This window comes from Bombina bombina, chromosome 6, assembly GCF_027579735.1.
Source record: "Bombina bombina isolate aBomBom1 chromosome 6, aBomBom1.pri, whole genome shotgun sequence".
In the NCBI taxonomy this organism is placed as follows: Eukaryota; Metazoa; Chordata; class Amphibia; order Anura; family Bombinatoridae; genus Bombina; species Bombina bombina.
In genome coordinates, this window is record NC_069504.1 from 606,004,465 (window position 1) to 606,017,877 (window position 13,413).

A 13,413-nucleotide genomic window follows, 5' to 3' on the forward strand; every position below is an offset into this window, starting at 1 on the left:
CAGAGTGGCTCATAGTAACAACAGATGCCAGCCTGCTAGGCTGGGGTGCAGTCTGGAACTCCCTGAAAGCACAGGGCTTATGGTCTCGGGAGGAAACTCTCCTTTCGATAAACATTCTAGAACTGAAAGTGATATTCAATGCGCTTCAGGTGTGGCCTCAGCTAGCTGCGGCCAAATTCATCAGATTTCAGTCGGACAACATCACGACTGTAGCTTATATCAATCATCAAGGAGGAACACGGAGTTCTCTAGCGATGATGGAAGTAACCAAAATAATCCGATGGGCGGAGACTCAATCTTGCCATCTTTCAGCAATCCATATCCCAGGGGTAGAGAACTGGGAAGCGGATTTCCTAAGTCATCAGACTTTTCATCCGGGGGAGTGGGAGCTATTGAGCAAACTGAAAGCTGTGTCCTTAAAGGGTTAATATAACTGTGTTGGTTATGCAAAACTGGGGAATGGGTAATAAAGGGATTGTGTCTTTTAAAACAATAAAAATTCTACTGTAGACTGTCCCTTCCTTTGTCAGTCTTGGTCTATTGTAACAACAAACTCCGGTCTCTAAGGCTGGGGGGGGGGGGGGTCTGGGTTCTCTAAGATTGCAAGAAGTTTGGTATTACCTTAAGGCAAGGTAAGCAATCAACATTCTGGAACTTTGAGCGATCTTTGGGCTATTTAGCCATGGCCTCTGTTGAAGGAGGAAAAGTTTATCTGTTTCCATTCGGATTGCATCTTGATGATGGTCTACATAAATTATCACAGGGGTTAAATACAGTCTACTGACCATGCAGGAAGTGTCTATTATTCTATCTTGGGCAGAGAGGAATTATCTATCCCAAATTTCAATTCAAAATACCATGTGTGAACAACTGGGAGGTGGATCATTTCAGAGAGTGGTCTTTCCATAAGACCTTTTTGATCACTTATTGATCCAATTTAGGGCTGCAACTAAAAATTATTTTCATAATCGATTAAACGTCCGATTTTGTTTTTTGATTAATCGACTAATCTAATAAAAAAAAAAGAATCAATAATTGTTTCCTTTATTTTAAATAAAACCACATACTGAGTGTTACAAATATAAACTTCAGACTAAAACTTTACATTAACACAACTGTTTGTCCAATTTTTAAGCATCAGAACACATTTTTATAATTAAGCAAAACAAAACTACAAACTGTTTGAAAAGAGGTAGAACTAGAAAGAGGTCGAATATAACTGTTTATACTATTCTTTTATTCACTCTTTCAGAAACTTTGCACTGAAATATAAAAATGTCAACATGACATGTACTCCTGGCTGAGACTGGCTCTCTTTTTGCAAGCTATATTGCCTGCAACAGAGAAGAGACACTCAGGTGGTGTTGAGGTGCTTGAGATGCATAAGTAAGGTTTTGCCATTTTTGCCAAAGTGGGATATTTTATCTTTGTTAGTTCAAAGGGTCTGTCAATAAAGTAAGTCTGGACTTCGTTCTAACATAAAAATATCTTCAATATCTATATGCAATGGTAAATAACCAGCTATAAGGTTAGGGAAACATATCTAGTCCGCTTTAAAAATTATATATATATATAATGAATCTGGTACGTATTATCACAATTTATTCATATAAAAAAAAGTTAAAAGCGCTAAGGCCTATATATCAATAACAGGACAAAGCCTTAAACATTTATCTATGCAGTGTACAGTATATATAATCAGCAATATCAAGCAATTGGCTAATAATTGTGCAAACAGATAATAGTGCACATCAATTCAAATAGCAACTCCCATCAATCTAGGGCTAGGTGTAAATAACAAGCTTGGCACTATATCATGCAATGCATAGTCCCAAATCGCCTTATTTAATATAAACAATCCAAATGATGACTCTTATTTTATTTCTCGGTTGCACATACGCCAGGAGTATTTGTAAACTTATACTGTCCTGAAAGTGAATACCATGTGCATAACCATTGGAGTGAAGAAGTTGGTGTTGTGCACAGACCAACTAATTGCAAACCAACTAATCGATTAGGAGATTCGTTGACAATTATTTTCATAATCTATTACAACGATTAGTTGTTGCAGTTCTAATCCAATGTGTTTACAGGACATAGATCTAATGGCCTCTCATTTTAATCTCACACTTCCAAGCAATTGTTCAAGATCAAAGGAACCTAAGGCTCACATAATAGTCACCATGGTAAGTCCATGGGACTTTCATCTAGCATACTGGTTTCCCTTGGTTTTTTCCAAGATTTATTTATTGGATCAAACAGGAGTCAACGTCAGTAATATTAGTTGCTCCAGCCTGGCGCCGCAGCACTTGGTATGCAGACATAGTGCAGATGTCCTTTTGCTTTCCTGGTTTTTTTACTCTGAGATAGAATCTGTTGTCTTAACTTCTTTTTCTATCAAGATCTCAGTTAATGTTGTGCAGTTTGAAAGCCTAGTATTTGAAAATTAGAGATTTATTTGATTCGATAATTGCATCTTTGATGTAGGCCAGAAAGCCTGTAACACATGAAATGTGACAAAAGCTTGAAAGATCTATTTTAAGTGGTGTTCGTCCAGAGGATTTTCTTGGTATCCTTTTTAATTCCTAGAATCCTTCAGTTTCTCCAGGATGCCCTTGACAAGAGTTTGTCCACTATTTTCTGCTTTATCTCCTTTTTCATAATAAGTTGGCTAAACTTCCTGAGGTTCAGACTTGTTTAGGCATTAGTTAGAATAAGGCCACTGATGGAACCTATTTCTCCTCCCTGGAATCTGAACTTACTTTTCTCAATATTTGAACCTTTTGGATTACATTGCTAATGTCTATTAACTGGGAAAGTACTCATTATTTCAGTAATCTCTTTAGTATAAAGAGTTTCTAAATGGTTAACCTTGTCTGCGATTCTAAATTTCTGAATATTCGCAAGGTGAAGGCTATACTGTGTACTAAATATTTTCTTCCTAAAGAAAATTCCAATCAAGAAAAGGTTGTTCCCTCATTGTGTTATGATCCTGCTACAACTGTAGATAGTGGATATTACAAAATATGATTTTAGTGAAACTATAGATTGTAGTCAAACTTCTAGTGTTTTTTCACTACTAAATCTGGTAAGGGGCAGAAACCTATTAAGGTAGCGTTTGCCTCTAAACTCATAAGAAGGGATTCAATAGCAATTGCAACATTGTGGGGTTTTAAAAGGTTATTAATCTTTGAGCAAATTTGAAAAGCTGCAAAATGTTTCATTGTCGCACTTTTTTCAGAGTTTATCGATTTTAGAATTTGCTTTTTGGCAGTTAAGTCCTTCAGGCCGCAGTGTCTGCTAAATAAGAACTGCCAGAAAAATTGTCCCATCCTTTCTGTAACATAGACCATCGGCTTGGGTTATTAATCCCAATACGTTTTTGAGGACTGTGGGCCATCATCATTTTATGAAAGAATGTTACAGAATGATAATTGTCCACAGGCCCCACCCGTTTAAATTTTTGGGCAACCGTTCTAATGACAACTTTATAGACCCTGCCTTTCCTACATTTCTTTCCTGTACTCTACTCGGCTATTCGGAAACCTACGAGAGAGATTGGAGGGTTTTAAAGCTCTTGTATGGGTTCTTGACCTCTCCTAGTGGTGGGAAATATATACCATATCTTATGGAGGACTGTGGACCATCATTATTCCCAAAGAAAATAATTTATCAGGTAAGCATACATTTATCCCTTAGATAAAGGACATTTGCGTGGCAGTGACCATAGTGACCTAATGGATAACCCACCACCAGCTTCTCACTAGTTAACCAATAGGATAAATATATGAGGGAAGGCCAATAACTGAGCTGATTGCATTTCTGTAACATATCTGATGCCATCTTCTGCATAAGAAATATTTATATCAAGATTAAAAGACAAAAGCAAAAACCAAAAAAAAAAAGGGTTTTCTTTCAGAAACGTATCAGTCTTTGAGATGTGGTGTTGCTTTTGAAGATATCTCTCCTGTCTCATTGATCCTACTTGCTGTTGCTGGACATCATCTGCACCAGGCCTGTGTCACAGCTGAAGGCAAGACAGGTGTTTCTGTATACAAACAGCTTGTAATTTCCTGTCTTTCTGAGAAGATACAGACAGCAACAAACAGAACTGAGCTTAAATATTATTATCACAGTTAGGAAAAGGTTTTACTGTCATAATATGCCACCCACAACTGTTGCTTCTAAGCGACAGATACTGCAGTGAGCAATAAAAGTAGTGAGCCAGATTTTTATTTTTTTTCTGCATTCTAGCTATAGACGATGATAAGGTGAGGGGTTTCCATTTAGTTATAAATTTTACAGTTTTTGACAGCTGCATATTTAGCCCTCCCTAGCTGAATGCACTTTTTTCTATTGCAATTCTACCTATTTTCTTTTCATGGTAATCTTGGAAGCCAGAATGCCATAACTCCTGTGTTTTTTTTTATTTTATTTAAATAATACATTTTTGTGCCACTTATTTTTTATTATTGTTAATTTTTATTTTACATCAGTTCTCAATTAACCTTTGTGCCAGGGTTGTGCGTTTAAAAACTGGACATTGCACCCAACAATGTAAGCCCTGATATTGCCCTAGAATTGTAATAGGACCATATATGGAGAGGAAACTTTTTTTAGTCTGACAGCAATTTAAAGGGACACTGAACCCAATTTTTTTCTTTCATGATTCAGATAGAGCATGCAATTTTAATCAACTTTCTAATTTACTCCTATTAACAGTAACAGTATAAATTATAGAATCTAAATTAGAACCAAACAACTTCTTTCCCTGAAAGGAAAGAGATAATAATATGGATTTTGACACCCTATCAGCAGACCAGGATTTAAAGGGAGTGTCTACTCCAAATTAAACTTTCATGCGTCAGATAGGGCACGAAATTTTAAACAACTTTCCAATTGACTTTTATCATTAAATTTGCTTTGTTCCCTTGGTGGTATTTTTCAAAAGCTAAATCTAGGTAGGCTCAAACTAATTTCTAAACCGTTGAAAACCACCTCTTAGCTCAGATTATTTTGAATTTATTTCACAGTTAGACGGTACTAGTTCATGTGTGTCATATAGATAACATTGTGCTCACTCCCGAGGAGTTATTTAGGAGTCTGCACTGATTGGCTAAACTGCATGTCTGTCAAAAGCACTGAGATAAGGGGGTAGTCTGTAGAGGCTTAGATACAAAGTCATCACAGAGGTAAAAAGTATATTAATATAACTGTGCTGGTTATGTAAAACTGGGGAGTGGGTAATAAAGGGATTATCTTTCTTTTTAAACAATATAAATTCTGGTGTAGACTGTCCCTTTAAATTTTACCCACCAATAAGCAAGCATAACCCAGGTTCTCAGCCAAAAATGGTCCGGCTCCTATACATCACATTCCTGCTTTTTAAATAAAGATAGCAAAAAACAAAGAAAAATTGTTAATAGGAGTAAATTAGAAAGTTGCTTAAAATTGCATGCTCTATCTAAATCATGAAATAAAAAAAAAATGTGTGTTTAGTGTCCATTTAAATCATCACCGCTTTTGAACTGCCTACTGGGTGTAACACTACGACTGCCTTGATGAGATTCCAGCTGAAATTGAAGTTTCATATATAACATTACCCCCCAGGTTAGATAGAAGCAGGCCATCCACATATTTATGAGCTTGTAAAGGATTCGATCTTTAAATATGTAACCAGTACAAAAAAATGTGGACCCTCAAAATTAAAGTGATAGTAAATTTAAAATTAAAGGGACAGTCTACTCCAGAATGTTTGTTTAAAAAGATAGATAATCCCTTTGTTACCCATTCCCCAGTTTTGCATAACTAACACTGTTATATTAGTATACTTTTTATCTCTGTGATTACCTTGTATCTAAGCCTCTCCAGACTGCCTCCTTATTTCAGTTCTTTTGATAGACTTGCATTTTAGTCAATTGGTACTGATTCATAAATAACTCCACAGAAGTGAGCACAATTCTATGTGTATGGTACAGATGAACTAGTGCTTTCTAGCTGTTAAAAACTGTCAAAATGCACTGACATAAGAGGCAGCGGCCTTCAAGGGCTTAGAAATTAGCATTTGAGTGAGTCTCCCTATGTTTAGGTTTCAACCAAGAATTACCAAGGGAGCAAAGCAAATTTAATGATATAAGTAAATTGGAAAGTTGTTTAAAATTGTGTGCTCTTTATGAATAATGAAAGTTTAATTTTGACTTGACTGTCCCTTTAAACTTTCATGATTCAGATAGAAGTAAATTGGAAAGTTGTTTAAATGCACAAGCTCTATCCAGTCCATTTAAGTTGGTTTCACTGTCCCTTTAAAAAAAAAAAAAAAAGGAAACAGTTGGTCTCTTTTAAAACTGTTTATAAAATATAACCCCTCTGGGGATATGAAAATATAACATGCTTTAAGTGTTTACCTTTCTGAGTGAGAGAGATCTGGCTTAAACTGACTTTGTTACCATTCATAACAAAGAACTCAGCTATCTTGGTTATTTTCTATTGTAACTTACTGGTGTATTTCCTTAGTGGTTTTACATGACTTTTGTTGGCAATACTTAATTAGGTGCATTGAATACAATTTTGCTTTCCCTTCAGTTTAATTTTGATTTTTTTTTTTAAATGGCAAATATCATAAGCTTCCTTAGAGCAACAACATAAGTAAAGGGATTTGTGAATGACTGATGCTTACATTTGCCCCCCAAATCTTTGTTTAAAGAAAAAAAAAAAAATACTTGTGTTTTTAATGTTTTAGTCAGTGGTCAGCTGCTTTTGCTTTTTCCTTTTGAGACAATTTTGAAGAATGTGGAAATGGGTATTTCGCCAGGAGTTCAGGCATTTGTGTAAAATGAAGTGATCTCGCAGTAAGCAGGCACTTTTTTTTTTATTAAAGTATATGGCAAATATGTTAATATTTAAATATTTGAGGGCATAAGAAATCCAGGAGCCAGGGAGCCACTGGCACCTAGAATGTTACCCCTATTTCCTATCTTTTTGGGTTATTCTCCTTATAACTATATACAAATACCACTGTCTGGTTCCTAAAAGTATGACTGGCTTCTAAATACATTCGTACTGGTTCCTAAATTTAAGCAGTTTTGTAGACCCTGCGTTAGTTAAAAGGACATATTTATCAAAACTGAAATCCATTTTCGAATAGAAACAATCTTTTGCAAAATGCATGCATTAGCTAAAAATGCTTGTAAACCTGGCACCGCTTCAGTGGCATATGTACATAAGCTACATGTCCCCCATTTAACATCATTCAAACACTGAGTGTGGCATATCAGCAATGACTTAAAGGGACAGTCTAGTCCAAAACAAACTTTTATTATTCAGATAGGGCATGTAATTTTAAACAGTTTTCAAATTTACATCTATCACTAATGTTGCTTTGGTATTCTTAGTTGAAAGCTAAACCTATATGCTAATTTCTAAACCCTTGAAGGCCGCCTCTCATCTCAAAGCATTTTGACAGTTTTTCACTACTGTGTTTCATATAGATAACACTGTGCTCATGCACGTGGAGTTCCTAGGACCCAGCACTGATTGGCTAAAATTCAAGTCTGTGAAAAGCACTGAGATGTTGGTTATGCAAACTAGGGAATAGATAATAAAGTGATTTATCTATCTTTTCAAACAAATATTCTGGTGTAGACTGTCCCTTTAAAGGGACATGATACCCAAATGTTGAAACACTTGAAAGTGATGCAGCATAGCTGTAAAAAGCTGACAAGAAAATATCACCTGAACATGTCTATGTAAAAAAGAAAGATATTTTACCTCAAAATGTCTTAAGTTTTCACTCCCCATTGTAAAAAGACTTTAAGCAATTAATAAGTATGCCTGTGCCTGGACCTGCACAAGAACGTGCCTCATGCACTCTCATGTTATTTATCTCTTCAGTTTAAGGAAGTTTACTATGAAATCTCATGAGATCACAGTAAAACGGTTTATGACCTCAGCACTGCTGATGCTGATTGGCTGCTGTTTATTTCTTTTTCTTTCTTTTTTTACTGGCAGCTGGGCAGAAACTGAAAGATAACTTTTTACAGAACACTTACTCTGGTGAGCTGAGGAAATGTTGAGGTAAAATATCTTCCTTTTTTACATAGAGATTTTCAGGTGATATTTTCCTGTCATCGTTTTACATTTATGCTGCATCACTTTCAAGTGATTTAGCATATAAGTATTATCTCCCTTTAATTTGCCTCATACAACTGAGCAGGCAAAATGTTTGAATGCATAGGGATATTTTTTTAATATTGGTAAATTTGTCTATTTGAGATTATGCAGACATCCCAAGTCTCCCTGAAGTTCAGGGAGTCTCCCTGATTCTAATAGCAGCTCCCTGATGCCAGCAAATGGAATGCAATCTCCCTGAAACTCCAAGTACCATGATCCAATGTGGCCCAAATCCGGAAAAGTGTTTCTTTAAGGAATGCCTTTAGTTGTTGGGACGTTATAGAACCCTCAAAGCATGCATTAGTAACAAAAAAGGTCCCATTGATTTTAATAAAAATAAAACACAAATAGTACTTTATTTACTGAACGTAATTAAACTTCGTATTCTAAAATATTTGAGCATTCAACAAGCGTGCGATCACTGGAAAATAGGTTTATTGTATATGGTTGTGCAATAAAGCTACTTTTTTAAATGTGAATTTTGTGGGAAGCTACTTTAATAAGTCTATCTTATTTAGGGTTTCAAGGTGTCCAATATATAACTCGGAGGGGTGGGTGGGGGGGGGGGGGGTGGCGTTGCAGTAGCAGGAGAAGCCACCTCCCTGAAATGAGTTTTCGCAGGTTGGGATGTCTGGATTATGAGAAACACAGCATTTCTAATTAAATATACAATACAATATAGAAGAAACGTATTTTATATTTTTGTTTCAAATAACAATAGTTTAATTTGTTTTCAGTCTTTCCAAGTTTGAACTGTAATCTACAGTTCAGAGTTTTATTAATATTACTGTTCATTTTCCCTCACATCTGTAATGCCACTAATATGTCTGTTATAGCTCATTTCATTTCCCAGTTCATTTCTATCAGCTTCACAGGTATACACACCATGTGCCATATTTCTGTGAGTATTGTTTTTTATAGCCTGTCTAATGTTGTCTAATGTGGTTTACTATGAAAATATATTAGTTGGCATGAGGGTCACCTGTGGATTTTTTGCACCTTGGCTATAAATGTCTTCCTGTCTGTAAAGTTGAGCAATCCACAAACATACTGAAACTGACATCCTCTTTAATATTATCGAGTTCTTGTGAAATATCAGATTTCAGCTGATCGTCTATATTCCTTGTGAGTGGTAACGGTTAAAGGGACTGTAAGTGCTAACGATTTTTTTTTTGCTGTGCATGTAACATCACTATTTAACCCCTACACTACACGGAATTCAGAGAAGAACTTGCCCAAAATACCAGAGAATATTTAGCATTTTTGCCATCCCTTCATTTAAACCTTGTTTTTTTTTTCTATTTATCTGTAAAACTATATATATATTTTTTTTAAGTAGACAACTAAAGGTATTAATCTAGGCCTGTTTTGGCATATTTCATGCCACCATTTTACAGCCAAATGCGAACATGAGAAAAAAAAAAAAAAAAGCTATTTAATTTTAGAATATTGTGATAGTATTACTCATTTGGTAAACACCCCTATTTATTGTAAGGGAGGGAGATTAACAAAGCTGCATCAACACAAATATTTTAAAATGCAATTTAGGAGTTGCCTTAATTGAATTGTATGCATACTTTATGGTCTTGCATAAATGTATACTTTGTATTAATAGTCTTGTTTATGCCTTAGCTTATACCAGTAATGGCTAAACATGGCATCTCTGATGTTTCGTAACTACATTTCCCCATGATCCTCAACTAGACTGCAGAGTGCTTGAGCATCATGGGAAATGTAGTTCCAAAACATTTGGAGTGCCAAGGTTAGCCATCACTGGTGTATACCTTATTGTCTGCAATTTCAGCGTATGTTTTCCTGTATACATTCTAACCTGTTTTCTCTGATTTCCATAGTTTGTGGTCCCAGCATGGATATACGAAATAATGTCCAAGAACTAAAACAGCTGGAGAACTGTACTGTGATCGAAGGCTATTTGCAAATCCTCCTCATGTCTAATGCCAAGGCTGAAGATTTTCGCAATCTGCGGTTCCCCAAACTTACTGTTATTACGGATTACCTGCTGCTCTTCCGTGTTTCTGGTCTTGAGAGTTTGAGTGACCTGTTTCCAAATCTCACTGTGATACGTGGTCGAGTTCTCTTTTACAACTATGCTTTGGTCATCTTTGAGATGACTGATCTTAAAGAAATTGGGCTTCATAACTTGCGGAATATTACACGTGGAGCTATACGGATTGAGAAAAACTCTGACCTTTGTTATCTTTCAACTGTTGATTGGTCCCTTATTCTGGATGCTACGTACAACAATTACATCATTGGAAATAAGCCGTCTAAGGAGTGTGGAGACATGTGCCCTGGTACTATGGAGGAGAAACCACTCTGCGAGAAGACATCCATTAACAACGAGTACAGCTTTCGGTGCTGGTCAGCTGACCACTGCCAGAAAGGTGAGAGCATTATGCTGTAATAAACATTCTACATAATGAGAAGGAATGTGAACCAATAGTGGTAATATTCTTAATGTAAAAATTATAGATTGTTTCAAATGTTCCATAGAATAATGTTTATGAAATAGTATGAATTAAATTTTTGTTAAATTTTTGCACTATTTTTGGAAATGCATCTTGAAATCCCTCTACATAGAGTAAATGTTTAGCATTAGGAAGGGAAATCCTATACTTTTATCTGTACTTTATGCCAAACTTATTTTTAACATTCAATATATATGTAAGAGCTATTTTTTCATTGGCTAACTATGATTTAAAGGGCAAGTCAACCCAAAAATCTCCTTACTTATAAAGTTTTTACTGATATATTACAAACTGTAGCCCAATTTTGCTCAATATATATTCTGCAAGTAAAAATACTTACATGTTGTCCCTCTGATGTTTTGAAATGGCTACTTGCCCCCTCCTCTTAATTTTCATCATACCCTTCTTCATCAACTGGCAGTGATCACAGTAACTTTGCAATCCTACGTGTTCCCGTGTATGGCACATGCGCAATGCACCGATTTTAGTGAAGGGGTACTTTTGAATCCGGAACTCAAAATAACTGCTCAGTATCATAGCAGTTTTATATGCGAGACGTACCAGTGTGCTTGTCTTCATCACTCGGTATTCAACTAGCAGTCCCAGAGCCTAGCCATCACAGAACAGGTCCCAATTCTGGATTGGATAATATTCCATATTATAAGGTATGTTTGTTGAAAAAGTCCTTATACTTCAACAATTTAGTTTGTGGGCATTTATACTTTTGTGCAGCAGCATACACCTATGAACATTATTTTAGTGCAATAGTATCCTCAGTGCTACGTATATTCAAGAGTCTTCCAGCCACGTATTTATTATTGCCCAATATCACACACACAGTCTACACCGGGGTCACAAGCCACCAATGATTCTCTGAGCAGGCAGAATAATGTTCATAGGTGTATGCTGCTGCAAAAAAGTATAATGCCCACAAACTAAATTTTTGAAGTATAAGCGTAAGGACTTTTTCAACATACATACCTTATAATATCGAATATTATTCAATCCAGAAGTGGGAACTGTTCTGTGACCGCTAGGCTCTGGGACTGCTGGTTGAAGCGATGAAAACAAGCACACTGGTACGTCTCACATATGAAACCGTTATGATACTGAGCGGTTATTTTAAGTTCCGGATTTAAAACTACCCCTTCACTAAAATTGGCGCATTGCGCTTGCGCTAAACAAGGTAACGCGTAGGATCGCAAAGTTACTGCGACCACTGCCAGTTCATGAAGATGGGTATGATTAAATCTAGAGGAGGTGGCAGACGGCCATTTCAAAACGGCAGAGGGACAACTTGTAAGTATTTTTCTCCAACATTGGTGTGTCCGGTCCACGGCGTCATCCTAACTTGTGGGAATATCTCCCCCCCAACAGGAAACGGCAAAGAGTCCCAGCAAAGCTGGCCACACAGTCCCCCCCAGGCTCCGCCCACCCCAGTCATTCTCTTTGCCGTTGCACAGGCAACATCTCCACGGAGATGGTTAAGAGTATGTGGTGTTTTAATGTAGTTTTTTTTATTCTACTATCAAGAGTTTGTTATTTTAAAATAGTGCTGGTATGTACTATTTACTCTGAAACAGAAAAGGATGAAGATTTCTGTTTGTGAGAGGAAGATGATTTTAGCAGACAGTAACTAAAATCGATTGCTGTTTCCACATAGGACTGTTGAGATGAAGTAACTTCAGTTGGGGGAAACAGTTAGCAGACTTTTCTGCTTAAGGTATGACTAGCCATATTTCTAACAAGACTGTGTAATGCTGGAAGGCTGTCATTTCCCCTCATGGGGACCGGTAAGCCATTTTCTTAGTTTCAAACAGAATAAAGGGCTTAATATGGGCTATAAAACTGGTAGACACTTTTATGGGCTTAATCGATTGCTTTATTTGGACATTTTATACATGTTTATGCTGATAATTCACACTTATAAACTTGGGGAACGTTTTTTAACGTCAGGCACTATGTTAGACACCTTTTCCAGTCAGGGAGGGCCTTCCCAGTTGTAGGCTGAGCCTCATTTTTGCGCCATTACTGCGCAGTTGTTTTTGATAGCAAGACATGCAGATGCATGTGTGAGGACCTGAAAGTAGTTGGAAAAGTTTCTAGAAGGCGTCATTTGGTATCGTATTCCCCTCTGGGCTTGGTTAGGTCACAGCTGTAGCTGGGACTGTATAGGGGTTAAATTTGTAAACGGCTCCGGTTCCGTTATTTTAAGGGTTAAAGCTCTGAAAATTGGTATGCAATACTTTTAAGGCTTTAAGACACTGTGGTGAAATTTTGGTAAATTTTGAACAATTCCTTCATACTTTTTCACATATTCAGTAATAAAGTGTGCTCTGTTTAAAATTTAAAGAGACAGTAACGGTTTTGTTTTAAAACGGTTTTTGTGCTTTGACAAGTTTAAGCCTGTTTAACATGTCTGTGTGCCTTCGGATAAGCTATGTTCTATATGTATGAAAGCTAATGTGTCTCCCCATTCAAAATTGTGTGATAATTGTGCCATAGCGTCCAAACAAAGTAAGGACAGTACTGCCACAGATAATGAAATTGCCCAAGATGATTCCTCAGATGAGGGGAGTAGACATGATACTACATCATCTCCTACTGTGTCTACATCAGTTTTGCCCACGCAGGAGGCCCCTAGTACATCTAGCGCGCCAATGCTTATTACCATGCAACAATTGATGGCTGTAATGGATAACTCCATAGCAAATATTTTATCCAAAATGCCTGCATATCAGAGAAAGCGTGATTG

The 13,413-nt window shown here is 36.5% G+C and overlaps 1 protein-coding gene across 1 annotated transcript in view; it reads left to right on the forward strand.

The window, feature by feature from the left end:
* IGF1R (insulin like growth factor 1 receptor) overlaps positions 1-13,413 on the forward strand; it is an 857,678-nt gene that overhangs the window by 36,285 nt on the left and 807,980 nt on the right. The window contains exon 2 of the mRNA XM_053717616.1: positions 10,023-10,574. The gene's annotated coding sequence lies outside the window, so the exon portion shown is untranslated. The remainder of the gene's footprint in view (positions 1-10,022; positions 10,575-13,413) is intronic.